General features: G+C 47.3%; 1 protein-coding gene and 1 long non-coding RNA gene across 4 annotated transcripts in view; one reads left to right on the top strand and one right to left on the bottom strand.

Annotated features, from left to right (window-relative positions):
• On the bottom strand, window positions 1-26982 carry LOC133665695 (uncharacterized). Its single transcript, XR_009828883.1, has 2 exons — window positions 24253-26982; window positions 1-2243 (listed from the first exon to the last, which is right to left on the bottom strand). It is a non-coding gene; the product is annotated as an uncharacterized LOC133665695 (long non-coding RNA).
• LOC108002845 (general transcriptional corepressor trfA) overlaps window positions 1-27343 on the top strand; it is a 69444-nt gene that overhangs the window by 3260 nt on the left and 38841 nt on the right. The gene's annotated exons all lie outside the window — the stretch shown is intronic.

Genomic DNA, 27343 nt, shown 5'->3' with positions numbered 1-27343 from the left:
TTTTCATTTTATCGCATAAACGTGCTTTATTAAATATTTATCAATATATATATCGTTTGGACGAGGATGCACGAAGGACCGAAGAAGACGGTCGACGGTTGGCTTTCACGGTAAAATAAATTTGTCGTCGTGTTATCGACGAAACATGAAAACTAGTCGAACGAGTCGCTTCGAACGAATTTCGTTTGCGCTCCCTCACGTGATCCGAGATACCAAGCGCGTTCGTGTCTCCCTTTGTTTCAGCCCTTCTTCGACGATACCCGCTATCGCTCCGTGCACTCTCTTCGCCGTAGCCCCATTCTTTCTTCCATTTCTCTCTCCCAAACGGTTCGTCCTCATCTCGCGCCGCGATTCGTTCGCCGCTTCATTATCGACATTATCGATCGATGCCTGTCCACGTGACCGAGCGAACAGACGAAACGTTCGTTCCTCTTCCCGTCGAGATTACGAAGAGAGAGCAAAGTAATATTTTCGGTAGACGAAACACGAAGCGACGTCCAGTCGTAATCGTGTCTATAATCGGGGGAACGGTTTGCACAAGCGTCACGTATCGGGAACGGGCCCGAGGAATCGGGCAAAGGCGATGCAAAGCGAACATGCGAGTGCAACGCACGGCCGTAATTTACGAGGCACTCGAGGACTGCATCCTTTCGAGTCGTAGTCCCGGTGGTTCGCGCCTAAGTACGGGGGCCATCCACGGTCCTTCTGGTAATATTTTCATGGGGGGGGCGACTCCCGCTGCGGCCAAGCCCAACTGGATGAGGCTGTTTTTCGTGCTGCAATCGGCGGTGGCTGGCATCTCGCACGGTTCACGGGCCGGCCTGTCTTCCATACCAGCCTTCTTATCGCGCCTCCAATGCGTTCGGATAATCGGCCGAATTCGGTTCGACGCTCGTTAATCTTCGGTCGCAGATAGCACCGGCCTAATCACTGCCCTCTTCTCGTGTTTTCGTCCCTCCCCTCCACTCCGTTCCTCGATCGGAAAGCCTCGTATGGACAAACGTGTTATTTTTAACGCGCGTTTTTTAACCTCGAACCGGCAACAATGGACGGATTCGGTGATCCCGATGATTCATCGTCAGAGTATTAGTATTAGAAGCGAGTAAGGATCGTTTCCTCCTCCTGGATCCTCCTTGGAAATGTTTCCAAAGAAAGGCGTGCAAGTTCGAAAATTGGAAAAGCGCGTGTTTCTCCTCGGCCGGTCCGAGTTGGTTTATTTTTTCTCGGTCGGCCGAGTCGAGAGGCTGGGACGGGCGCCGAGGCGAGAAGGAGGGGAGAGGAGAAAAGAAGCAGCGGGGGCGATCGTGGAGCGGTCGCGACGCGAATCGCGTGGCCATGGCCGTGGCCGTGAAAGTGAAATTCGTGAATGAAACGAGTGGAACAGCCGGCAAAGCGAAGTGAAGGTAAAGGTTGGCCGGTTTCGGTTTCGGTTTCGGCAGCCTCTCCTCTTTCGCCCGCCGTGTTTTCTCTCCCTCGCCTTTTCGCGCCTCCTCCTCTTCCTCCTTCCTTCGATTCTCTTTCCATATCTCCCAAGGTCGACACACGTTATTACACGCGTAACACGTAATCCGGCGATCGTTCGTATCGGCAGCGTTCGCGTCGAGGATGACACGGGTGGAGCGGAGGAGGGAGGGGGGAGCGGGTCGGCGCGGCACGTGGGCGGCTGAACGTAGGAAAAGCGGCGCATTGTGGCGCGGCATAAAATGCGCCAGTTAACGAGGAGGTGGACGCGGAGGCGGTGTTGCCGCGCGAGGGAGGAGGAGCAGAGGGGCAGAAACGCCGCTCGCAACTGCGATGTCGCAACCGCGAGTTTAGAAAGCTCGCCACTCTGGACGAGCTATCCCAGGCCTTTGGCCTCGAGTGTGGCGTTCGGCAACCGATCGTGACTCGTCCATAAAGCTTCTCTTATAAAAATTCGCGGAGAACGTGGGCGAGAGGAGGGTTGAGAAACGGCTTGGTCGAAAGTGGATCAACGCAAGGGGAAGGGGAGGATCTGTGTACACCTCGTCGCGTCCCATTTCCTCGGGTCGTGCCACTTTTTTGCTTGCCAGAAATTCCTTTTCTTCCAATTCTCCAGGAGAATTCCGTCTCCCATATCCGTCGAGCAATCGGCGGGTGATTTGTCAAAATTTCGGATCCTTCGCTATGTGTCACTCTCGGTCGAAGAGAACGTTTAAATCCTTGCCAGATTGGCAACGGATCGTTGAACGCGTTCCAAAATTCTTCCTCTTCTCTACGACTTTCTAAAACAAAAAAGATCCATACTCGAGGAAACGATATACCGAACAACGCACAATAAGACTTTGCACTTTATTTTGTTCATTTCGCTTTTACTTTCCATTTGGTCGGCACTGTTGCACGCTAAGAATCGTGTGCGAAGCAGTGTTTCGCCATTCCTCTGACGCGATCTAAGAAGACGAGGTTGAAGAAGAAGAAGAAGAAAGGAACGAAAGCGCGGTGGATGGTTTTTCGAGCGTGACGAGAAGAGGAGTCGACGTTGGGGAACACCGGTAGCGCAACGATGCACGGACGGTTGTTGGATCAATACAAGCCAGGCTGGCGGCCCTTTTCGAGGGCTCGCCTCTCTCTCTCCCGATTCGCGCAACAAGTTCTCTCTAACGGGTGTCCCGGACGATCCCTCCTTCTTCTTCTTCTTCTGGTCCAAGAGGCATCCCCCTCGATCCAATTAACGCGCCCCGTCCACCCTTTCGACCACCAAAAGGCCACCCCTTGTCTAATTAAAAGGATTAATCGCAATTAACTCGTCGCTCCTTCGTTCAAAATTATCCAAAAAATACTGCAGCTCGATAAGGGAAGGGGATTCGAATTTTCGAGTTTCCTCGATGATTCGCGATGACTCTCTCTCCGAAGAAAGAAAGAAGTAATTTAATCGGCGAATTTGGAAGCGAGACGCGGGGGTAATCGATTGCGTAATCGGGTGCACGATCACGTGGGCGGTGATTAATCGCGACAACGGGTAAACACGCGCGCGAGAGGTCAATGGAGCGGAGAATACTTGAGGGAGGGGAGGGCAAAAGTGCGCCGGTCTCGGTTTTTTCGAACGGAAAAATGTTGGGGTCGAGCGGTGGAAGGGGAAAGAAGAAAAGGAGAGGAGAGAAAAAAGGAGCGGACTAGGCCAGGCTAGGCCGCTTGGCCTAGGCTGCACCGCCGTTTCCAGACGGCTCTGCTATCTCGAGGACGGCGAGCGCAAGCGCGCGCCGCTGGCCTGCAACCTAGGCCTAGGTTCCTGCCACGTTTCGCAACGTGCCGGTTTCGTAATCGGCTCTCTATCGCGACGACCGCGTTTCTCGTTCACGGGTCGAGCGCGGCAGAAGTGCTCTGGGCCGGTTTCACTCTCTCCCCCCTCCCCCCGCGAAAATAAAAGGGAGGATCGATGGATAAATTTCGAGGGAACGGGGACGCGAGTGAAATAGGATTAACTTCGAATCGGGGGGGAGAGGAGAGCGAAGGAGAAAAGCGTGTGGAATGGTTGGCACACGGTTACGACACGTACGGCGTGGAATGGAAGGAAAGGGAAGGTAAAGCGGCGTTGCCTTCGATGTGCTCGCGGGCTCGCCAGAGTCGGGCGCACGTTACGTAGGCAGTTTGTCATCCGTAGGCGCGCAGCCGTGACCACACGGCACACCTTTCTCCTCTGCAAATAATCGCCACGCGACCTTTACTCGCGTGCGTTGCCCTGCACTGGGTTACCGGTGCAAACGATCTGGGACACGATTTTCCGCAATTTCGCCTCGATCGCCTTGAGACGAAACGATTATTCGCACGCATAATAATAAACGAAACGTTCGTCCTATAAACACCTATCCCACTTATGTCTTTCCCTTTGTAACAATAACAATAATAATAATAATTCGAAGCGGAAAAAGAGAAGAATCGAACGAACGATCGAAATATCGTTTAGGCAGGCGACTAGACAAAGGCAGGGCCGACCTTCCCATCCGGGATGAAACGCCCGATCCAATTAACTCCCCCCTTTCGTTTCCACCCGTTTTTCCTCTCGGTCGGATGTTTCTTTCTTTTTTTCAATCCAACGTGAGTCGCGAATCGATCCTTCGCTACTCTCCTATCCTTCTTCTCAATTTTCTCGAAAATTTTCGACGTTATATTCGAGGAGGTTTTAATCTCCTCCGCCAGACCCTCTCCTCGAATACCAGCAGCTAGCGATCGTCAATCGGAGAGATTTAATCGTTGCAGCGGATGGACGACGAAATCGTTGGACGAGGAGCGCCTGTACGTTGAATACGTCTGTTCTGCGAGACTCGTCAGCCCCGGTTCAGAGTTGCACGCAGAAGGTTTAGTAGGTCGAGATAGTCGTCCGGGAACGAGTTTCATTTTCTATCCCGTCGAGTCAAAACGAGGAGGCGTTTGCGTGTGTATGCGCGCGCGAGTGTGTGGGAGAGAAGAATAGAGAAGAGAGGAGAGGGGAGGCAGGAGGGGGATCTCTCTAACTCCGCTATTTATCCCTTGAACCCGCTCCTCCTGCCTCGTCCCTCCACCTCCTCGATTTCGCGGTCAGAATTTGCGGAATGTCCGAGGCTGGAACCAGTCCATCCGGTTTTTTAATTGCAAAAAGGATCCGCCCGGGCCGTGGAGCGAAACCTTAGGCTCCTCGAGCCTAAACTTCGCAGACAGGACTCCCCTTTGCGCGCTCCTTCGAGATCGGAAGCTCTCTATACGTATATATGTATATATGTGTGTGTATCCTTTATCCTCTCTCTCGTACGATCCAACCTCGCCGATCCACGCTTGCATCGCTTGTATCCTTTCTCTCTTCCCCTCCATTTTCCGTTGTACGCGTTTCTCTGCACCGACCTCCGCCCCTGCGTGTTCCTCGATCGAACAGCTGATCGAGAACGAGACGAATTCGCCGAGCATCGCGCCCTCGATACGAGGCGTCTTCCAGATAACGAGTGTTTTTCTTCCTTTTTTTCTCCTCGCCGAGTAAAAGCGGATAACAACTATCACGGCTCGTCTGTATTTCGCCTCGATAACGATTCCTCCCTCCCCGTCCCGATCTATCCGTTCGGGAACGTTCCTCTCTCGAAGAGAGGAATCGATCGACCCCGTTCTTCCACGTTTCCAATTCTGTTTCTCGGCTCTCGAAATCGATCGCGCCTCTCCCCACTGCCCGATTATTTAATCCAACGCGACTCGGTCGGTCAGCTGTGCGACGATCATTGACGAAATCGCCGATTCCGAGGATTTGCGCCGCGAGAATAAGACAGAAAGTGAATAAGCGACGAGCGAGGGAAAAACGCGAGAAAACATGATGATCGAAAAATGTAGAAATGAAACGAAAATCTCGCTTCCGATTCCGTTTCCATAAACGAATCAGGCTTCATTGCGAAGCAAGAAGCTCGAAGGGATGGTAAAAGCTCGTATTTATGAGAGGGCAGGAAATTCGAGAAAGGTGGGGGGAGGAGGGAAAACTGAACGATAACAATTAATAATCGCGCGGACAAGTCACGCGCGAATGCGGACCGACAGCCCGGCTCGATTATGATTTAACGATTTCGTCACGGCTCGCCACTCGCTCTCCGCTCACGCTCCTTTTCTACCACTTGGAGGGGGAAAAGTAATTCGCGTTTGCGCGGACACTGCCAACATCGACGCCCAATTCCTATCCCCCTGTCGAACGTGTGCGCTCGACAGCCGCGGCGAGAAACGAGCAGCCGTGAATTCTTTCTCTTTCCTTTTCTCTTCTCTCTCTCTCTCTCTCGGGTAACTCGATCCGCGACACCGGGTCAAAGACTGTTTCGCGAAAATGCCGTGGACGGAGAAATAGGAGAGGGGCGAGGGTAGGGGAGGGGAGGAAAAATAAGAGGGGGAGGTTTGAAAGGGGTTTCGCGTTCACAAAGGTCGGTGGAGGAACACCCTGTGACCTGGAAGAGCACGGTGTGGTTTACAAAGCAAAAGGAAAGCACCGATAGATCGTAGCATCAGGCTCCTGGCCCTACCGCTCTTACGCTCCCTAAAACTGGTTTCGTCATTTAGCAACGCCCCTTTCGTGGGCCCTTTGCCTCCTCCCCCCCTCCCCTTCTTCTTCTCTTCTCCTTCCCCGGTGAACCATCGCGGATTTTAAATACCCTCGGAGAAACACGAGAAACCGTCCCGGCCGCTATATTATGCCGCTCTTTGCCTCTCGAATAAATCATGCGATTCCACGTATATTAAACGGTCGGCCGGGAAAGGAGGTTGTTTGTAAGACCGAAAGAGCGAGGTCAGGCGCCGCGATACGAGAGAAGTTGCTGGGTGTGTCGGACCGATTAGCAGGTCCGATCAATTCCCGATTTAATTTATCGCCGATTCGTGCAACGATGCGTCGATCCAATGTCTTTTTCAACAAGTTCCACGCCGAGCTCTCTCTGAACTTGGCCTCGAAGCCTCGAACGCGCGTCACGCGTGTCCTCACAGACGAACGCGAAGCTCGATCGGGGATTTTGATTTCTTTTAGTTGCGAATATTTTAAAAAAGACTACGTTTCGACTCTACTATCGATTTTCTCCCTATACGGATCGCCACTGCATCCTTCTTCGTTTCTTCCATCTCGTTTTTTATCGCTCCCGACCGAGCACTTTTTTCTATCCACTTCGCTCGCGACCTAACCTATTCGTTTCGGGGGGACGGGGGGAAGGAACGGAAGAGTCGAACCGTTGGTTTTTTTTCTCTCCTAGAAACGACCGTTCCTCGTCTCGCTACGTTTGTAAAGATCCTCCATTTTTCTTTCCCTCTTTCTCTCTTTCCTCCATTTTCTTCGGCCTCTTTCGCCGTTGCTAATTTTCGACAGACACGCGAACAAAATTCCGCGAGACGACGAGACCCGAGGAAACCACGAATTTTCGAATTTTTATCGGGAATAGCTAGCTGGATATCCTGTCCTGGATCTTTCCAGTTTCCCGGATGAAAGAAGAGCTGTTGGAGAGGAGTTCTATTTCGTGCGTCACGTTTCGAAATACGAGGTTTAAATGGGTCGCGTGTCAATCTCGGTTCATTTAAAATTCATCCGGCAGCTGCATTATTCCGAAACCGCTTAAATTCGCCAAGTATATATATATATATATATAAAAATGGAAGAACAACGGCTCCGGATTTGATTCGCGGGGACACATTTGAAAGAAAAGGATTTTAATTCTCGTATATAGATAGATCGTGTGAATTATCGAATCGTTCGTAAAAGGTATGCTTGAGAAGCCGCGTAAATGGTACGAAACGATCCTTCTTTTTAAATAAAGGAAAGCAGGAGACGTAGTATCGAGTATAAGAGATCGAGAACGTCCTGTTTCGCAACGTCGAAATTTTCAACCGCCACACGACAATAACAGCTCTTCTTTATGGAACCATTATCTGCCATTCGACGTGCCAGCTGGTCGCCTCTAATGAAACTGCAACATCCGGTACAGCTTCGTTGCCCGTAGGGTACGGACCGACTTTTCCTCCTTTTATCAATGGACAAAGAGAGAGAGAAAGAGAGAGAGAAGCTCGTCTGGTTAAAATTGGAAAGACACCTGACGCTCTGAAAACTGGCGATATTTTTGTTTGCATCTGTATATATATATATATATATAGCAACTTTCGTAAATAATTCTTCTCCTTTGTCAAAATATTCATAATCTATATCCATCCCTGTCTAAAATATCTATCATTTTCCAGGATAAAGTTTCGAACGTCGTTTCTAATAATTAACGTGTGCAAAATTGGAAGGCTCGTGTAAACTTAATAACTTGATAGAGATGGAACGGTGTGTTCGTTCTAATTCAAAAAAGAATATTTTTATCAAAAAATGGAGTTTAGCGGAATACTTCGACGATTCATTCGAAAATTTGAAAAAGAAACAGCCGTGGTCGATGCTTTGGACGCGTTTACGCCGTTCTCTTTGCTTCTCTCCTCGAGTTCGGAAAGTGGAAGCTCGTGGTGGAATCTTGTAATTCTGCCCGGAAGGCTCTTCCGTCGATCGCGTCCAGTTCGGTAGCGTAATTGCCAACCGCATCACGGCCTCGCGTCCCTTTTTTTCTCCTTCCTCTTCTCCTTCTTCTTCCCCCTTTTTTCCCTTCTTCTTCCCTCCGCGAGTCCCGTCGACACGTTTCACCTCTGACATTCTCGCCGATCGAAGTTCGTTTCCCTCGAGCTCGATCAATAGAAGGTTTCTTTTGTTTCCGTCTGTCTAACATAGTTAACCTCTCTCCTTCTCTCTCTCTCTACAACTTATTTCGAGCCGATAATCGTCGCGCGATACCGATCGAGACTCGCATCGACCGACCTTTGAAATTTCATTAATGGCCACGAGCCGGTAAAATGGACCGCGTTTGATCTTGCAAGAACCAGTGGCCAGGCTGCATAGAAAATTACGTCACAGTAGAACGGTCCGCCGAGCTCGGGGCAAGGGGGGACAGCACGGCCGATATCTCCTTCCTTCCCTACCCTCTCTTTCTTTTCGCTGCAACGAGGGGGGGTGGACGCGTACGAGAGGGAAAAAAAGCCACCCTCGCTCTCTGCAAAGTATTCCGCTCCTAGGAGGCTGCCCTTTGGACACGACTAATCGATACAGCCGGTTCGATATGGACCTCGGTGGCGTACAGCCACCCGCAAAACTTTCCTCGCGGCCCCGATTCTCTCTCTCTTATTTTTCCGTCGGATTCGATTTCACGGGGAAAGGTGCGAAACGAGCTCGATCGAGGATGAGATAATACGCGGCGAGAGGGGATATAGTGGATGTTGATATTTATATCGAGGATCGAAAGTGGAAACTGATTGGTAAATTGGAACGGGAAGAGGGGAAGCGATGTTTCGCTTATTCGCGCGGACTAATAAAAACGGATGGTGTGCGAGCGCGCGCAGTGTGTGTGTGCGTCGTGCAAAGATTCCGAGCAGTCAAATTACAGGTACAAAGTTGTAACACGAGGGCTCGGAGACGGAGATGGAGATATCCGAGGAGCAACACCTGGTTCCCGCACCTTGCAAACTGGTCTCTCGCGCCTTTCTCCCCTCCTCCCCTCCCTTCCTTCTACGGAGTTACACCGACTGACTCTTCCAGCCCGGATCTTCTCTCGCATTCTGTGCACGCACCTTTAATTTCGCGCCTCGCTGACAGACCGCGACAGACAAAAAACGTGGCCCTCTATATTCTCTCTGTCTCTCTTCCTCCTTCTCTCCTATCCTATCCTATCCTTGTCTTAAATTGCGCTCGAGCTAATGCGCGAACGACTTCGGGACTATCCGTCGAGAGAACGGTTAAGTTAGGCTATCTTTCTCGCTCCTTTTTCCTATGTTTTCCTTTTCCTATGTTTCGCGACGCTCCATCGCGTCGTGAGACCCGATGTTTTTGATCCGTAAACCATCCGTATACTATCCTAACGTTTGCAATGGTATTAGGCATTAGATGGCGCGCGAAGTCGCCAATTTTAAAGCAAATCAACCGACTGGTTGTAAACTTAACCTATATTTCGCTTAGCGAGATATTTTCTTCGTCGCGACGAGTTGCTCTTTTTTGTATCAGTTTTTCGAGAAGCGGACGAATTTAGAATGTTATTCTAACGTACGAGTTTGAGCATAAACCGTACAATTGAAACGTAACGAAATATTAGGTTAGTTTTCGTAGAATGAGACGAGAGAGGATCGTTAGAAAAATTTAGGTGTGGAAAAGATGAATCGGAAAGTGGAAGCAACGATAATCTTGGCAGATATTTGGCTGCGATGGCCCATTTTTGAACGGAATTATAATCTGTGGCGAGAAACGGATATTATACCGATGAAAACGATAAATAAACGCATTGATTTAACCGAATGAACACGTGTTTAATAAAACACGTAATTGCGCCTGCCTGTTACAACATATTGAAAGTGGGAAAGAAAACTAATGGATACCAACTTAAACGTGAAATAGTACAATAAAATTACAATAAAATTACAAGTAAAATTGTGCGATTTCAATGAACTTTAAATATTTCCAACGCGATAATCGTACGTGATCTGGACAATGATTGGACGTTAATGACAATTCTAAACGAATGTCGAAACGATCGTTACGAAAAAAGCTACGATGACTGTATCTGTAAAGGGAATAATTCATTGTTTTTTTTTTTTTTTTTTTTTTTTAATAAGAAGATATCACAACAGCATACTAGATGTCAAGAAATTGATTAAGAAATCTTATCCATTGGTCAATAAATACATCAATCAATTATCACTTGTTTCGCCATTTACAGTTTTTTTTCAAAAAATAAAATATTCGAGAGGCTGTAATCCCAACGTTCGAAGAATATCTCTTAAAGTTTTCGTTTCTTCGGAAAATGATCACATATTAAATGGCTCGTATTTCGAATAAAGATTTCTCTTCTAACCAACGCGAAACGATGATCCGATATAATAGACACGTGTTCGAAAACGATGGAATATTTTGGGGGAAATCGAAATAGAAGATTGTAGAAAGAAAGTGAAGGATCGGTCATTCCGCAATTTAATATCGTCGCTCCCCATCGTTACACGATCGATCTCCCTCCACGGCTTATCTCTTACGGGGCGGGGAGGGGGGAAGGGGACTCGTGCATCTGCGAACTTTCCAACCTTCCAACTTTCCGTCTCTCCAAACATTGCCCAAACCAGGTTCGTTCCGCCGCGCGAAAACGCTCGAAAGAATCATCGTGCATTGTTCGGTTGGCGTTTCCAGACGTAATTTCGTAGCTTTCTCAAAACCTATGAACGAGATAGGCGCGTATCGCGCGTGGCCAGGACGATTACGGGACGCCGCCCAGCACCCTTGCCGCCACGAATATCCACTGGAGACGAGCTGGATACGGGGAACAGATGCAGGGTACATTAATCGTGCGACTAGCATGGGGGTTCCTACCCTCCTGATCGATATTATTGCCCTAGCCCCACGGTCCACCATTTATTCTACCGCTTCTTCTTCTTCTTCGAATCTTCCTCCTCTTTTTCCTCCTCCTCCTCCTCCTCTCTCGAAACAAGTAGAAACGAATAATCGCCCTCCCCTCCGGAGAAACGCGTGGAGAAAAATGCAGAGAACGAAGGGGTAGCTCCGCTGACCATCGTTACACCCGGATCCCCTTTCCATCCCGTTTCGCTTATTCCTCCTGTACAAAGGGGGTCGCGTGCAACGCGCGTGAGTCATGCGTCATGCGGCGTGGACGCGTGCACGACCCCTCCCCTCCCTCTCCCCCCCAATCGAGCAGAGGAGGAAGAGATCCCGATCCGAAAAATTCATCGATCCGCCGAGAGATCCAAGATGTTGTCCACGACGAATGATTCGATCGAGTGGCGGGAGATGCGTCTCTCCCCGCTTTCGGAAGGGGTGCTTTTGGACAAAGGGGTTAGGTTTGCAGAGGGGGAGGGGAGGAGACGGGAGATGATGTCACCGCAGGGGATGGCTAATTTAATGACTGCTGATTGGCTATGCATGGGATACACGAATGGGTGGCCACTTCTGCCACGAGCAATTCCCTTCCCACGTCTCCTTGCCTGCCTCGAGTCGCGGGACGTGGATCACGGCTAATTTTGCCCCGATTGTGCTCCTCCCTTCGCACCTCCACCATCTCGCTCCACCTTCTCCCATCTCGGTTCTCGGAGGGAAAGAAGAAGCTTGGTCGAGTGGAATCGATGAGACGACGACTTCGATTTCGAGTTTCCAGGATTTTCTCCCTCTTTTTAAGAGGAGAGGCGCGAGAATCGTTGCTCGGCTCGGCTGTAATTACGCGCGGCCTGATTCGCCCACGGCGAAACTGTACGCTACTACCTCCCTCTATCTGCGCCTCCTATCCGCGCATAAAAGAGGCGTATTTGTTTGCGCGACGATTACCCTCGTTTAGCCCCAAGCTCTCCTCCCCTTCTCGGATTCCCTCCAAAAAATTCGGCTCTAAAAATATAGCGGACGAGGATCCAAATTCAAATTCTCCTCCTTTCGAGCCTCTTTTACTTTTCGAGAAGTTGATCGTTTCCGCATGATTGGAGAGGAGATTTGGACGAGCATTTCGCGTATTTTTTGGCGAATGTAGAATGAAGGTAGCTGGGGAGGGTTTTTGCGGGGGGGGGAGGCGAGAAGGATCGATGGAACGAGAAGTATAAAAGCGTTTCCGTTTTAATGCGAGTTGCACGTGATGGCTCCCATGCGTTCCGCCGCGATGCGGAGGGAAAAAAGGGGGAAAAAAAAAGGAAGAAAAGACACTCGTTGGTCGAAAGGGGGGGAGGAGAGGCGTGGAAGAGCGTTGGAACGAGACGCTTTTTCTTTGACGCGACGACGATCGAAAAAGAAGGCGTAATTTTCCTCGCGAGAAACTGTTATCGACCGTGCATACGTAGGCGTGTGTTGGTGCGCGTGTCGACCGATCGAAACCTCGTCCCTCGCCCCGCCTCCCCGGGGAAGCGATCGCTTAGCGGATTTTTCCTAACTTCCGGTGGGCTTCCACCGAGCCGTCCGCTCTCTCGACAGCTGAACGACAAGTCGAACACATTTTATGCGTAACGTGTTACGTCCTCGCGCGATATGCCGTCTGCCACGCCTCTTTCTCTCTCTTTCTCTTTCTTATTCCCTCGCTCGCGTGTATCCCCTCTCTCTCTCTCTCTCTCTCTCGACCTTTTCTTGCATCCGCTGCTGCGCCGTTGCGTAAGAGTGTATGTACGCGCACGAGGCACTCGCCGTTTTTTCTCTCGTTCGCCGTGGCACGTGCCAACAGCTGACGAACGGCCGAAGATCGCCCGTTCTCGCGCTACACGTCGATCGCGTTTACCGCCGTGTCCCTCGGTTCCTTCCACTATCTATCGATCGATCGACGATCGTTCCTTTTTGCCGTCGAGGCAAAACGAAAAACGAAACGCGACGCGTCTCTTTTGTAGAGGAGAGAAGCGGATCGATTATACGCGTGTACACGTTATTACTCTAACGTTTTCTTGCCAATTTAACCAATTCTATCGTTCGCTCTTTTCGGAACGGAACGGATGGTTTTTCCTTTCGACGAAAACGTCAGCGTTTTCTCTCGTTCGACCATCTCTCTCTCTCTCACGCCCTCCTTTTGTCCTCGGGATTCGCCAACGTCGGCTTTTTCTCGCGCGACACGCGCTCTCTTTCTTTATCTTTTATCTCGCCTGACCACGCGTCTCCCTGCGCCTCCCCACCACGCGTCCTCTCCTCCCCTCTTTCAACCTCCCGTCTCGAGGATTTGGAATAGAGCAGGACGAAAAGATTGAGCCGCCTTGAATCTAGATCGGGTGACTCGATGCAAATCCATCGAGTTTGGAGAAAACAAGACGGCGGTATGGAAAATATATGTAAAGATATAGATAGGTCGGAAGAGAAACGGAGAGTCGACTCGGCCGTCGAATAAATAAGTAAACGGAAATGTTTAACGAAATGCTGGACGGTTTTTAAAAAAAGTGTCTTGGACGGTGGAGCGAGCGTGGAGCAGAGTCGAAGGGGGGAAAAATCGGCAGAAATGTTTTCTTCGATGTTATTATTCAAGTATCTCGTATATAACGATATTAACGTAAATTTTTTATATGAACGATAAATTTCCGCGAATTTATATTATACGCGGAATTGAATCGAAAAGAATGCCCTCTTCGATTCGAAACATCTCGAAATATGCAATAAGCGTTAACGCAAATTTCGAATAGGATGACATAGGAGTAAGGAATAAATTAACTTTTTATCGCGTAAAATCGCTTGGTGAAGCAATACCGATCGTTACTTGGCAGTTTTAAGCGTCGGTTGAAAAGGATGGGATCGGTAAGATGGTCAGTCGGTTGTAACGTTACGATCCAGAGTGGAAGCGTTGACCGGCCCGCCGCCCCCGGCTCGACCGAGAAACAAGCGGTGGGAAGGGATCGAACGGCGTGTTTTTCCTGCGGTGAGAAGGTTGCCCGGTATAAACGGTCACGCGTTGGATTCCGGACTGGCGAGTCAGCCACCCGGTTTACACACGGGCCCGAAGAAAGCGACTTTGACGTTTTCCTCGTCAGTGGTCTGAGAAACGCGCAGGTGCTGTACGTACCTACCTACAACCGACAGCTTACTACTCTCTCCCTCCTTCTGTTCGACCGCTGCGCACCTTTCTACCCGCTACCTTCTTCTTCCCCCTATTGCCCCGTCCAATCGAATCGAGTCGAATTCGTTTTGACACCGATGTCGCCACGAGAGACCAGAAACTCCGCCGATCCATTCACCCCGACACGCTCTTTCTTGCTCCGCGTACCATACGTTTTTCTTACCGTGTATTCTTCGTACATGTAACATACATTTTACCATGTATTCCTCCTATATCATACGTTTTACCATATATTCTTCGTTTATATATATCATACGTTTTACCATATATTCTTCGTATATATATATCATACCATATATTCTTCGTATATATATATATCATACCATATATTCTTCGTATATATATAATACATTTTATCGTGTATTCTTCGTATATATACATCATACGTTTTATCATGTATTCTTCGTATATATATAATACATTTTATCATGTATTCTTCGTATATATACATCATACGTTTTACCATATATTCTTCGTATTTATATAATACATTTTATCATGTATTCTTCGTATATATACATCATACCATGTATTCTTCGTATATATACATCATACGTTTTACCATATATTCTTCGTATTTATATAATACATTTTACCATATATTCTTCGTATTTATATAATACATTTTATCATGTATTCTTCGTATATACATCATACGTTTTACCATATATTCTTCGTATATATACATCATATTTTATATATACATCATACGTTTTATGATGTATTTTTCGTATATATACAATACATTTTATCGTGTATTCTTCATATATATATATATATATATCATACGTTTTATCATGTATTCTTCGTATATACATCATACGTTTTACCATATATTCTTCGTATATATATATTACATTTTAGCATGTATCCTTCGTATATATACATCATACGTTTTACCATATATTCTTCGTATATATATATATCATACCATATATTCTTCGTATATATATAATACATTTTATCATGTATTCTTCGTATATATACATCATACGTTTTAACATGTATTCTTCGTATATATACATCATACGTTTTATGATGTATTTTTCGTATATATACAATACATTTTATCGTGTATTCTTCATATATATATATATATATATCATACGTTTTACCATATATTTTTCGTATATACATCATACGTTTTACCATATATTCTTCGTATATATATATTACATTTTAGCATGTATCCTTCGTATATATATATATAAAAGTGTAGTACGAGAAAGGCAAAGGGGAGTTTTCGCCCCAAGCGGGATTGGAAATCGCGGTATAATTAATAAGTATACGTTCGGCTAGGGGAAGGATCGGATGGGGAGGATCTAATTCGATTTTTGAGATCAATGGAGGCTCTGTTCCGACGTAGGTTAGCCCGTTTCTACTAAAAGCTCCACCTAATCACGGACCCTGTTACTTTCCCTCGTGGCTTCCGCGCTATGGCAACTAATCTCGCCCAGGTCCACCCTTCGCTCTTTCCTGCTTTCTTTTCTTCTCGTCGAACCGTGGCTCGCATAAGGTATCGCCAGTTCTTGGAGCCTATTAATTTTATATATATATATATAAAATAGATTATTCCTCTGTTTCGATTTCGATCACGAACCGCGCTTTGATTCCTCCCCTCGAGTCGTTTCCAGGTAGCTAATTGCCCCGCGAATATTTCCTCCCTGCGCCTCGGGGAGGCAAAGTTTCTAAGGTTTCGCGAGGGAAACGGCCGTGGGTGGAAAAATGGTGGCGAGACGTCAAAGGGACGGAGATAAAGTCTGCGAGTCCTCTATTCTCGTCTTGGCGACGGCACCGAGAGGACAAAAGCGGCGGAGAGGACGGATCGAGGCGGGAGATGGAGACGTTAGGAATTCGGCGTCCTGGAAAAATTCCATCGACAATAAGGACGTTTAATCGCGCTTCCCGTGGAAAAGAGGGCGGAGAATCGTGGATGGCAACGTTGAATCGCGCTTCTTCTCGACGTCGGACGGCAAGAATGCATCTCTCTCTCTCTCTCTCTCCGCTTCTCCTCAGACATCTTTCCGCGATAAGCTCCTTTCCCCGATTTCTTCCTCCTCTTCGTCTCTCAGCGACAGCGTCAAACGAATTACTTACGTTCGCGGATCTCGATCATTTCCGGAAGATGTTTACTTCTCAAAATGATATTTCGAAAATTCGAGATAGAGATTGCTTTTCTTGCTTCTCGAGATTCGCTGATTACCGAGTCTCGTGCAAGCGGAAAATTTCGTCAGAATGAAACATTGGAATAATTGGAGTTGAAATCGAACAAAATTATTTTTTTTTGAGTTTATACGGAGATTTAATTTTGAGAAAATAATATATGCTTTTTATTATAATTTATTATTTAAAAAAGGTGTTTAACGTGAAGGTATGATATAAAAGAAATCAGCATTGCGTTTAATTGGTATGCAATAAAGAAGAAAATAGGAAAAATAGCAGGCGAATTTAATTTAGAAAACGCTTCGCAGATTAATTTGACAAACGTACGATAAACTGGACATCGAGAATTGGAATGATTAAGGAATAAATGTTTATTAAAAAAAAAGAAATTGTAATTATTTGCTATATGGGATATATAAAAAAGCGAAAAAAGCAGGAAAGACCGATCAAAGATTGTTTTTCCAAAATGTAATAAATAAACAACGATGGAAATGCACATGTTATAACATAAGCTGAAATTAATAGATATTAATTTTAATATAATTTTGCCAAGTTTTGCGAACCAAATATGCCAGTAAAAAGAAAAAAATAGAAAGTTTCTACTTTTTCATACATTGTGTGAATTTCTAGCTACGAAGTAACTACTTCAACTTTAAGTATAATTTACAAAAACAAAAAACCTGTAACAATTTAAATTAAAATAGCTATCCGTTAAATAAATTAAAATTTAAACGCTTCTTAATAAAATCATCGATCAGTTATCCGCCTATGTACGCGTATTTTCTTTAATGTGTAAACGTTCAAGAAAAAGAACTTAAAATTTTAACATATATTTGTTACGTACATTTCGCTGAAACAATTATTTTTCGTGCATTTGAAAATCGATTTTATCCGTTTTAACGGTTCGATTTACTCTCGCGCGATCCCCAACCACTCCTCGAAACTAGTTCTCCGTCCGCGTGACTCGCTGTCGCTCGCGAAAAAAAAACGATCGACCGCCGCGCCACGCCGCGCCGCATGTGCGACTAAGCTTTCTCGCCTTAACTCGAAATTGGACGCATCGCATCGCATGGATTTGCGCGGAAAAGGATGGAATCATCGCGCCGCTCGTGGCGGCGAGAGGGATCGGGAAGGGTTCGGGTAGGAAGTCGGTGACCGACGAGTTATCGCGTGGACGGCCTGTTCTCGCTCTCCTTATCGCGTTTCCTTATCGAACGAGCGAGTCGGGAATATTTTTTTTCGGCCTCTCGAACTTGCCTCGGTCGGTCGGTCGGTCGGTCGGTCGGTCGGTCGATCGATCGATCGGCAACGAGGCGATAACGAGAAGCCTCGTTGTACAATAGATATTACGAGGCGGACTCCGCTCCAACCGAGAATTATCTGCAAACACGCGCGTCTCGATGATGATCGCGAGCGGAATGCGCGCTTCTTCAACGCGGATGGTGGTCGCTAATGGCAAAGGTCGAATCGCGTTGCGTCCCCGTTCCGTCGTCTAGCGCGTCTCTAGCGTATATCGTTGGATATTTATCCTCGAATGGGGAGAGAGAGAGACGGGAAGTCTCTCTTTCAAACAGATAATGATTCTCTTTCTTTTTTACCTCTCATCCTTGGAAACGAAAATTACGCTCGGGATTATCACTCGCTCGAAAACCGAGTCGTCGTAATTTCCCGATTATGCTCGAGCAAGGGCAGCTGGCGATCGCCTCGTACGCCCGTCGATTATCGATCCCCGATCTATCGAATGGCCGATCTATCTGGCGACGGGACAGCTGGAGGAAATGTCAACGACGCGCGGAGAAGTCGCGCGCGTACTATCGGGGGAAAGATATAACGAACGATGCTTATTCCTTCGCAGGACGACACCGTGCTCGACCAATCCGGCACAATGAAGTAATTTAATTGGTGCGTCGTTTCCATAAATAGCCTGGCGAATCGCGACGCAAGCGGGATTGCCTCTCTTTCTCTCTTCCCCCTCCCCTTTTCCTAGTTGCGCGCGTCGATGGGTCGAACGTTCGAACGAAGATCCACTGTGGATAAAGGCGCGCAACACCTTATAGTTTACCCTGTTCCAACGACGGAATGTCAGTCGGTGGAAAACAGCTGTGACACGGCATTCGATCGTTGGCCGCTCTCGTCCACGTCACCGTTCAACGATCAAGATTTTATATATATATATATATACACGCACTCGAGCCAAGGCGACGAACGCTCGTCCAATTAACTTTGTCTTTCCTATTCCCGGAGGAGAGGAATTTTTCGTTATGCAAATTTGTTCTTTTAAAAGGGAGGAGGAGGAGGAGGAGGAGGGAAGATCGGATCGGCACGCGTCCAAAGGATCGCGTTTTTTATCCACGGATCTCGTTCTGTTCGTGTTCATTCCCCCTCTCTCCCTCCCTCCTTTGCGAGGAAAACAGTTGCGTGTCAAGGGGAAAAAAAGGACAAGCGGACGCGATGCACCGGTACCTAGATGATAAATCGAACGAGTTAATCGTTTTCAATTAATCGGTGGGTAATTTCGTAATTGGGCGAGTCGATAAACGGCGACAAGAAACCGGTAAGATTTATGCGCCGCGCCTCGCGTCAAGGTGCACGGGACGACGCTCGTCAAAGCCACTGGTTCGACGAGCCGCGCCTTTCCCCGCTCGCTCTCGTAAATTAGTTTCCCGGCGTGGCGCTTAATAGAACGGGGCCCGGTGTTTGTTTGCGAATCACGCGACGCTTCCGAGGAAGGAAAAATTCTATACGATATTACGTTATGAAGAAAAATTCTTTCTTATATCTATGTATATATATATGTACATATATACGCAGCTGCGTAAGAAAGAAACCCGCATTTATTTATTGTTGATGTAAATGATCGCGATTAAAATGTATAAGGACTGAACGATTTCTTTATGATGAAAAACGATCTTTGAAAATCGAGCTGATGATTCGAAAAGGACCCGGTTTGAGATATTCTTCTCCGCAGCTGCATAAGCAAGAGCATAGTTACGATTAAAATGTATAATGGCTGAACGATTTCCTTAAAGATGGAGTCTCGAAATCGAGCTGAATATTCCGTGGATACGAAGGACTAGATATATGAGATATTTTTATGCTTATGTAACCGCAGCTGCAAGGGATGAACTATTCATGTGAAATCCAATACACGGAACGTTCGGAAGGAATTTGAAATATTTTAAACAGCTTTTTCACGATTTATACGAAGATATCTAAATGGCCCGCAAAAATTCTGCTTGTAGCGATTAGCAATTCGATTTTTCTTGGGTGTGATAAAAGGATCGGTGGACGAGGCGAAAGGTCGAAACGATTTGTAAGAAGGAAGGGGAGGAGGAATCACGGGGAATGAAAGAAGGAGGGTCGGTGTCGGTTATTGCGCGCGGGGGTACGTTTTATGGGATGTAACGACTCGGGGGGAGGGGGATGTACTTAGGGGTCTCTCCTCGTCTAGATGTTATCTAAACTGGCGGCTTCCTGGCGTGCTTCGTTTTCGTACGCACGCAACCCGAAATTAAAGGAGGAACGACCTTCCTCTTCGTTAATTGCTTTCTCATGATCGCGTTTGCAGCTCGTCCACCGGTAGCCCCGATAAGCAAATTCCTAAGGTAAAGTCGCGTCTCGTTGCATCGAACCGAATTTCGAGGGTGGGGGGATCGGATCGCGGTTAAGATAGGTGGACGAATCTTTCTTTCGTCGCGCCCCTCATTTGCATCGACGTCTCAATTGTAGCGAGGGCGGTTTTACGTTCACGATTGTCTTTCGAATATTCGTGGATTATGAGAAAAAAAAAATTTTTGCGTTTTTATTAAAACAAATGTGGAGATTGAAACGACGCGTGTATATAATTAAAATTCTTACGTGTTGAAATTTTAGATCTTTTTTTTTAAACAAATTAAAGAAAATACGCGGACAAATAATGGATACACGATCGGTTACTGAAATTTATTAAGGAGCATTTAAATTTCAATTTTATAATATCTCGAAACGTCTGTTTTAATTTAAATCAAGTTAGAAATTATCGATAAGTTTCTTGTTGATTTATAAATTAAATTTGAAGTTAAGTAATGATTTCTTATAATGTTTCACATCGTTATTTCGTTAAATTATCGCTGTTTAGATTCATATCTTGCTCACACGTATCGGATGATTTATAGGATAGGATTATTGCTGACATCCCGTAACAAATAGTCGTAAACTTCTTTTTTTAATAAGCATTTTTTCCTCAACATTTGTTTCTTTAGAACGCCATTTTCCAATTCTCGAGTTTATCGTACGTTTATTAAATTCGAAGCGCTTTCTAAGTTAAGCGCTGTCTGCTACAACTTTTTTGCTAAATCTGTCACGCAAATTTTTTGCCACGCGTGATTACTTAAGGCTATGATCTGAGAATAACCAATGATTTGTCACGTCTTGCATCTCTTTTCTTGCAATCTTTTCAACTTGTAATACAAATTGTCCACTCCCACGCGAGTCATTCAGATTCAAATAGAAAAAATAATTAAACCAACACACGTCTAATCGTAAATATATTTTCAATATTATAATTCATATTTAAAAAACTGTAATTTTCTTTCGTTCTTTTCATTTTTCCCCCCTATTTTATTTATAATATCTATATATTTTTTATATATCGATTATCATGTATTTTATTCCATAATAATTAAACCCAATGTTAATTTTTCGAAATACATTTAATCATATTTTTATGTACATTTTTACCAGAAATAACAGATTATACTAAAAACCAATATTCCATTTTCTAAGAATTAAATCTCCATATAAACTCAAAAAAGAAAATTTTTTTGTCCAGTTAACTCCCATTATTCCAACCGCTGTGCGAGCATCGTCTCAGCAATAATGGAAACTGGAATAACCGTCGTTGAAAGTGGCGCCATTCCGAAAGATACCGTCAAAGTTTGCAAGCAGCGCGAATAACTTATATATATATATAAGGCATATATCCTTAACGTTTCGAAGACATTCGTAGATGGCCGCCCTCATCGGTATTCCTCTAGAGATATTGCCGGGAATCGAAGTTTTCTCGTTTCGAAGGCGCGATACCCGGCAATATCGAGTAGGCCCGGGGGAAGGAGGTGGAAATAAAGTTAAAGGGAGTTTAGCCTGGAAATATGGAAATATCTGTATGGAGGAGAGTAGTTTAGCTGTTTCGAAGCGCGCCACCTGATCCGTGCTGGCAAACTTTCCTCCTTCCTCCCCCCCGATATTAGACTCGCACCGGACAAACGCGTTGTTTGAACGGACCAACGGTCGGTCGGTCGGTTACCGAGCAAAAAATTGTTGTCTTTCGCGTTGGGTCGCTGCGCGCACGATTTTCTTTCTCTCTTCCCGAAGGTGAACGAAGGTGAACGAAGTGTCGAAAAAAGGCGAGCGTTTGTTCCACGGAAGTGCCCGCGGCCACGAAGGATAGAAGATAGAGCCTTACCGCCGTTTCTCGAGGACTCTGTCCTCCTCTCGAGGCTAAGCCCTTGTGCAATCTCCTCGACGTTCCTTGACCGCTCTCTCTCTATCTCTCTCTCTCTCTCTTCTCCGTGGCCTATATACGAATCGACCAGACTGGAACGACGCATAGGTGTTTCCCCTTTCGCGAAAATCGAGAGAGGGGGTCGAACCCACTCTCGTCGAAATTATTGGCCTGGAGGTTGGCCAATAATTGGCAGCGAGGATGTGTCGATTAGAGCGTAAGAGTCTCCTCGAGAGAAAGAAGGAGAAACTCGTTCGGCGCGCGTTTCGCGGTGTACCAGGCGGCTCTGGTACACGCGCGAGAACAGGCGTGACGAGAGAGGGCGCGGGGTTGGTGTACTAGACGTATCGACCAGGTTGGGAACTCTGGTATTGTGGGGCTCTCGGCGAAAGAGAGAGAGAGAGAGAGGCTCGTGCGTGTATACGTGCTCGAGACAGGGAGAGAAAAGGTGGGTGAGAAAGAAGGGATACTGGAGACTGGAGGGAGGGACGATTCAGACGGAGGGAAATAGGGCAGAGGGAGGGAGAGACGATGCCTCGAGGACTTCGCTTCCGACTCGGTCGAGTTTTCCTTGTCTTCGATGGACGACTTCGACGCGTATCGTATCTAACGCGAGTCGATTCGAAATAGACAGAGAGAGAGAGAAGGAAAGAACGACGGGAGGGAAGAGAAGAAGAAGAGAGGGGAAAAAAGAGAAAAAAAGGAGGAGAAGAGGAAGAAGTACCCTCGAGGCGCTACGTGCGCTACTTTGTCCGTGGAAGGGTGTGCGGAAGCGAGATATCACGAGGACCCTCTTCCACCCTCCGACCCGTTTTCCGCGCTTTTGCCAACCTCCACCTTCCATCCGGCTACACCTCGCTGCCTTCGGGGAGACCGAGCCAACTCCACGGATCACCGAGCTTTCCTCGCGAGCCTCGCGTCCACGAGATGCAACCCATTTTCCCCTCCGCTCTTGCGTAACCCTGTCCTGGAGGCGAGGTCTGGTCGACAACCTATGCGATCCGTCGCGGGCGAACGGTCGATTTCTTTCCAGATATTTTTTTTATACACGCGGAATTGATTTCGCTTCTTTTTTTTTTCCTTTCTCCTTACCTCGCCAAAGGCAAAGGTATTCTCCCGATATGGTATCCGTATCACGCTCGACCGTTTACGACACGGACGACGAGTGGAACGGCACCAGAATCGAGAACGCCGTTTAACTAATGCTTCACGCGTGATCGATAGCGGTAATTAGCCAAGGATCGACGAACGGTCGAGGGAACACCGGTATACGGATTTTCGAATACCTTTTTTCTTCCGTTTTCTTCTCTTCTTAAAGAAACGCGTCCATAGATCTGTCCACAAGATTTGGAACGCGTTAAGGAAAAAGGGGCGGTTTTAGGACGGATCCCTCGCGGTAACGTTGACGAGGGCAGGGGTGGTGGCTTTGTGCATACAAGCGCCACGTCAGCGGGACTAATGACGCGAAAGATGAAAGAAAGGTGATTTATGTGTCGGGCTAGGAACGAACGAGGGCACCACGAACCGATCGAAAAACTCGAACAATAACCGTATCCACCTATACGTATCCGCCTACCCATCGTACGTCCTCCCGTCCTCGACGCGTCCCAATTACTTGGAGTTAACTCGTCTCGAATTGAGAAATTCGCATTCCCCTCGATCGAGGAATAGGTGCGTGGAAATGTGTTCTCGAATTGGTCTTGAGGGACGCGTTCCACGATTCCACGATGAATCGGCGGCCGAGGACGACACGCGAGAATGGCAATTAGTCGGAACGATGTCACCGCGGTTAATTAATATACAGCCGGCAACGCCCCGGCCCGTGACAACCACGCGTTTACGTTTCGTGACGATCGAAAGCCTTCGCTTCCGGGGCCTCCTTCCTCCTCGCGAGGGGGGGATACTCGAGAGAACTCGTCTCACTTGGAATATCGGGTCGCGTGCGCGAAGAAATGGACGACACGGTCCTTCCATCCTCCGCACGTAAACACGTGTACGTATTTTCATTTCCGCGAATAAAATCGTCGGTGCATCGTACGGCAACGGTTACGCAACAACGTTGTACATCGCCACGCGAGAAAGGATCGATTCATCGATTTGCGCGAAATTTACTCGCCTTCTTTTTTCTCTCTCTCCTTTTTTCCGCTCTGCGAGCACAATAATACAAAGCGGTTCGCGATGATTCAGTGGTTAAACACGCGGCACGAGACAAAAGCGCGTTTTCTTTGTCCGCGAGAGCAATTATCTTTTTCCTTCTTAGTCATCTGTCCACGTGTCGCGCACCTCTCAAATATCGGTAAATGAACGGCGAGGAAAGATCTCGACTGTTGTTTTTCACGTGTTTTCTTTTTTTCTTATTTCTCGTTTTTCCTTTTTTTCGGCACAGGCGAGAGAGCCCCGCGTATATACGCACGCTTATAACTCGTACGTACGGGTAAGTAACAGGTGGTTTCGGCCGGTGCCACCTGTAATTACCGGTTACGAGCACCACCCGATAACGATTAAGGCCGGGTCAGCTGCGACCCTGCGACTTACCTGCATGCGAACCGGTGACAAGATATAGGCAGGCACGCACGATCGCTCGCGACGATCGCGCTCGTCCGTTAATCGAGATGTCGGCCTACGCGATACGAGCCTCGTTTGTAAAGCGTCGACGAACCGGGCGCACCTTGTGCCTGTCTTTTCTTTCTTTTCTCTTCCTTTCTTTTCTCTTTTTTTAATTATACACCGCGATTGCGTCGCGCGAGGATACCAATTATCTTTTCTCGACGCTCGAACGGAACGTCTTAATTCGGTCCGTGGCGAACGACGATTCGAAAACTGTTGGCGAGTCGAAGGCAAAGTTAGGTATATTCGGGTGAAAAGCGACGAGTGCACGAGTACCGTTCTACCGTTGGAAAGAAGTGTCGCGGGACGGCAGAGGGGTAAGAGGAGGCCTTCGCTAGGACCGCCTATCCCCACTTTTAGACGCTTTGTTGACAGTTCTGACACCACAGGCTGCTGCGTGCCTAGTGGAAAAGCTATAATTCGGATATTCATCTAAATATTTTCGAAACTATTAATTATTTCGATACATCTGTACTGTATCTAGCTTATTATAGATATAATTGTTTATAAATTAAACTTGTATCGTAATTAACCTACATATATTATGAGAAATAAAAATATTTTTACGATTATATCGATACTCAATGCGTCGTGTTTCGGATATATGTGTACAATACGCGGTAGAAACGAAATTTCTTTCCAGCAATGAGAGTAAGCAACAGTAAATTGACAATTCGTCGACGACTCGATTTTATTCGTTTATTCATACCGGTTTTCGTTCTTTTTTTTTACTTTTTTCTTTTTTCTTTTCGCGAACAAAGGGCGACGTTGGTTCGGTTTACCGTTAGCGTAATTTCCATTCGCAGCGTGGATCGTTTTAGGCATTTCCGATCGGAAGACGATATACAGCTCGCGGCATCGCGTCTCGCTTTACTGTTAGCTAGTCGGAGGTGAGCGAGCGCGCGAAGAGGAAGACAAAGCCGCTCATTGGGAATGTTCGCCGCAACGTCGCCGCGGATACGTACTCCTCTGCATTCGTTCGTCTCCTTTTCTTACCGTTTCTCCGCGAGCGGAACGCCTTTTCTTCGAATCGTTCTCGACAGGATTCGCGACGAGCGTGGCAGGTTTGCGCGTCCGCTCACGTACCGCTGCGAAACGCCGTCTTCTTTTTTTCCTTTTTTTCTTTTTTTTTCTTCTTTCTCGAAACGATCGAACGAAGGAAATCCATCGATCCGCGCCAACGACTCGAAGTCGATAATTTGTCATCTCGCTTTTTCGCGTTCTCGCGTACTTTTGCGTTTCGATTTCTTTCGAGAGAGTTCTCTTTTTCTCGATTTCACGCAACGAAAAAAAAATCCTCTCGTTTCGAGTCTCGTCTCTTTTTTGTCTCTCCGTTCCATCTTTTCAAGTTCGTTTTGTGTTCGCGGACGTTTAGAACGTGTCGGTGGGGAAGGTAGGCAGTAGGCCGGCCTTCTCGGACCTCGTCATCGAGTCGACGCGGAACCAAGGAACCGTGACTGTAATTTCCAAGCCGCGTACACCTCGTCGGCTCGGAAACCTCCTTGAAAAAAAGAAACGTTCCAGATTCTGTTTCGAGAAACGTCGATCGATCTCCCTCCACGCTTCGTTCCGATTCTGTGCGACCGCCCCGTCCTTTTCGGCCGCGGAAAATGTCGCATCGATCGTTCGGAAAAGATTTTTCGAGGCATGGCGGCGAAAACAATGGATCGTCCGCGAAGGCCGCCGTTACGCAAACGCGTTTTGCACCTTTTGCCACCGGTGTTGGTGACGTTCGTAAGCGGCGACGAGGCTGCACGTAGGTATTATGTAAAAATGGCCTTGGACGAGTGCACGGGTTTAATTGGCGCTCGGGATTGGACGCGACGCGTTCCTCCCCGTTTTCTCTCTCTCTCGCGACGCCTCTCGGTCTCCGCGCCGCGATAAAAACACTCTCTGCGCAACTGGATAAATTACCGTGCATAATTATTACGCGCGGCACCGACGATATCGGCCGCCCCTGCACGCGTCGACGAGACTCCCTCGAGCCTGGACTAATCGAAACCTGATTCTAGCGCGATTCGGCGGCGAGAAGATGGAACGAGAGGAAGAAACTCCGCTCTTCTCCCTTCTCGGCGAGGCGTCATTAGGTACAAGGCTAGCGTGAGCGCGACTCGTTGCACAAAGGCCTGGCACCGATCGAAACGGAGGAGAGTGGCGGGGGAGGGGGGAGGAGGGAGAGGAGCCGAGCGTGGACCGCGTATGTATTATCGTTAAAGGCTAGCCGATATCCGATAACAAGGAGGAGAAGGATGTCCCATTTTCCTTCGAGAGCCTCGGTCTTTTTCTTTCTTTCTTTCTCTCTTTCTTTCTTCGAGCAACGGCGAGGCCAACGCGTGGTGACGTCAACAAGACGTTAACAAGAGGGAACGCGTTTTCCGCGACGCGGTTTCTTAAAGGAGCGCACCTGTTGCACCAACGATTTTGAACCTTGGTTTTTCCGTTTAACGACAATTCCAGAATCCGTTGAGAGAGGTGCGGAGAACGATCCTCCCACAACGAGGAAAGGGAAAGCGTAGGCTAGGACCTGGTAATGGTAATAGTAGTAGTAGTAGGTGGAGGCCAGGACTCGGTAGGAAATTGGAAAATTACGAGCGGTCTAGTACCTAGGAAATGAGAAGCGTTCCCGGCTACGAATTGGATATACTCGCGAAACTACCCGTGCGAGCCTACTCGAAATCACCACGAACGACGCCTCTCGCCCCTCCCCCACCCGACCCTTCCTTCCGCCCGACACTGGTGGGGGGAGAAAAGAAGAGGCGCGAGCGGCTTCCAAACGGATTTTAAAAGGCGATCGATCGTCCCTTCTCTCTCGCCCCACCATTCTCCCCTCCTCCCTTTTTTTTCTTCCCGCAATGTTTTTCCACTCGTTCTCTGCAGTTTTATATATATATATATATATATGTATCTGAGGTTCTTGAATTGACAAGCAAAGAAAGAATGCGACTGCCGTAACCGAAACTCGTGTACGATTTTCCTCTTCTTTTTGTTTTTTAAATAACAGCTTGCCGTTTCGATTTCT

Source organism: Apis cerana, linkage group LG2 (genome assembly GCF_029169275.1).
Source record: "Apis cerana isolate GH-2021 linkage group LG2, AcerK_1.0, whole genome shotgun sequence".
NCBI classification, from domain to species: Eukaryota; Metazoa; Arthropoda; class Insecta; order Hymenoptera; family Apidae; genus Apis; species Apis cerana.
Note: the sequence above shows the minus strand (reverse complement) of the source record. Positions and strands in the feature narration are given on the sequence as shown.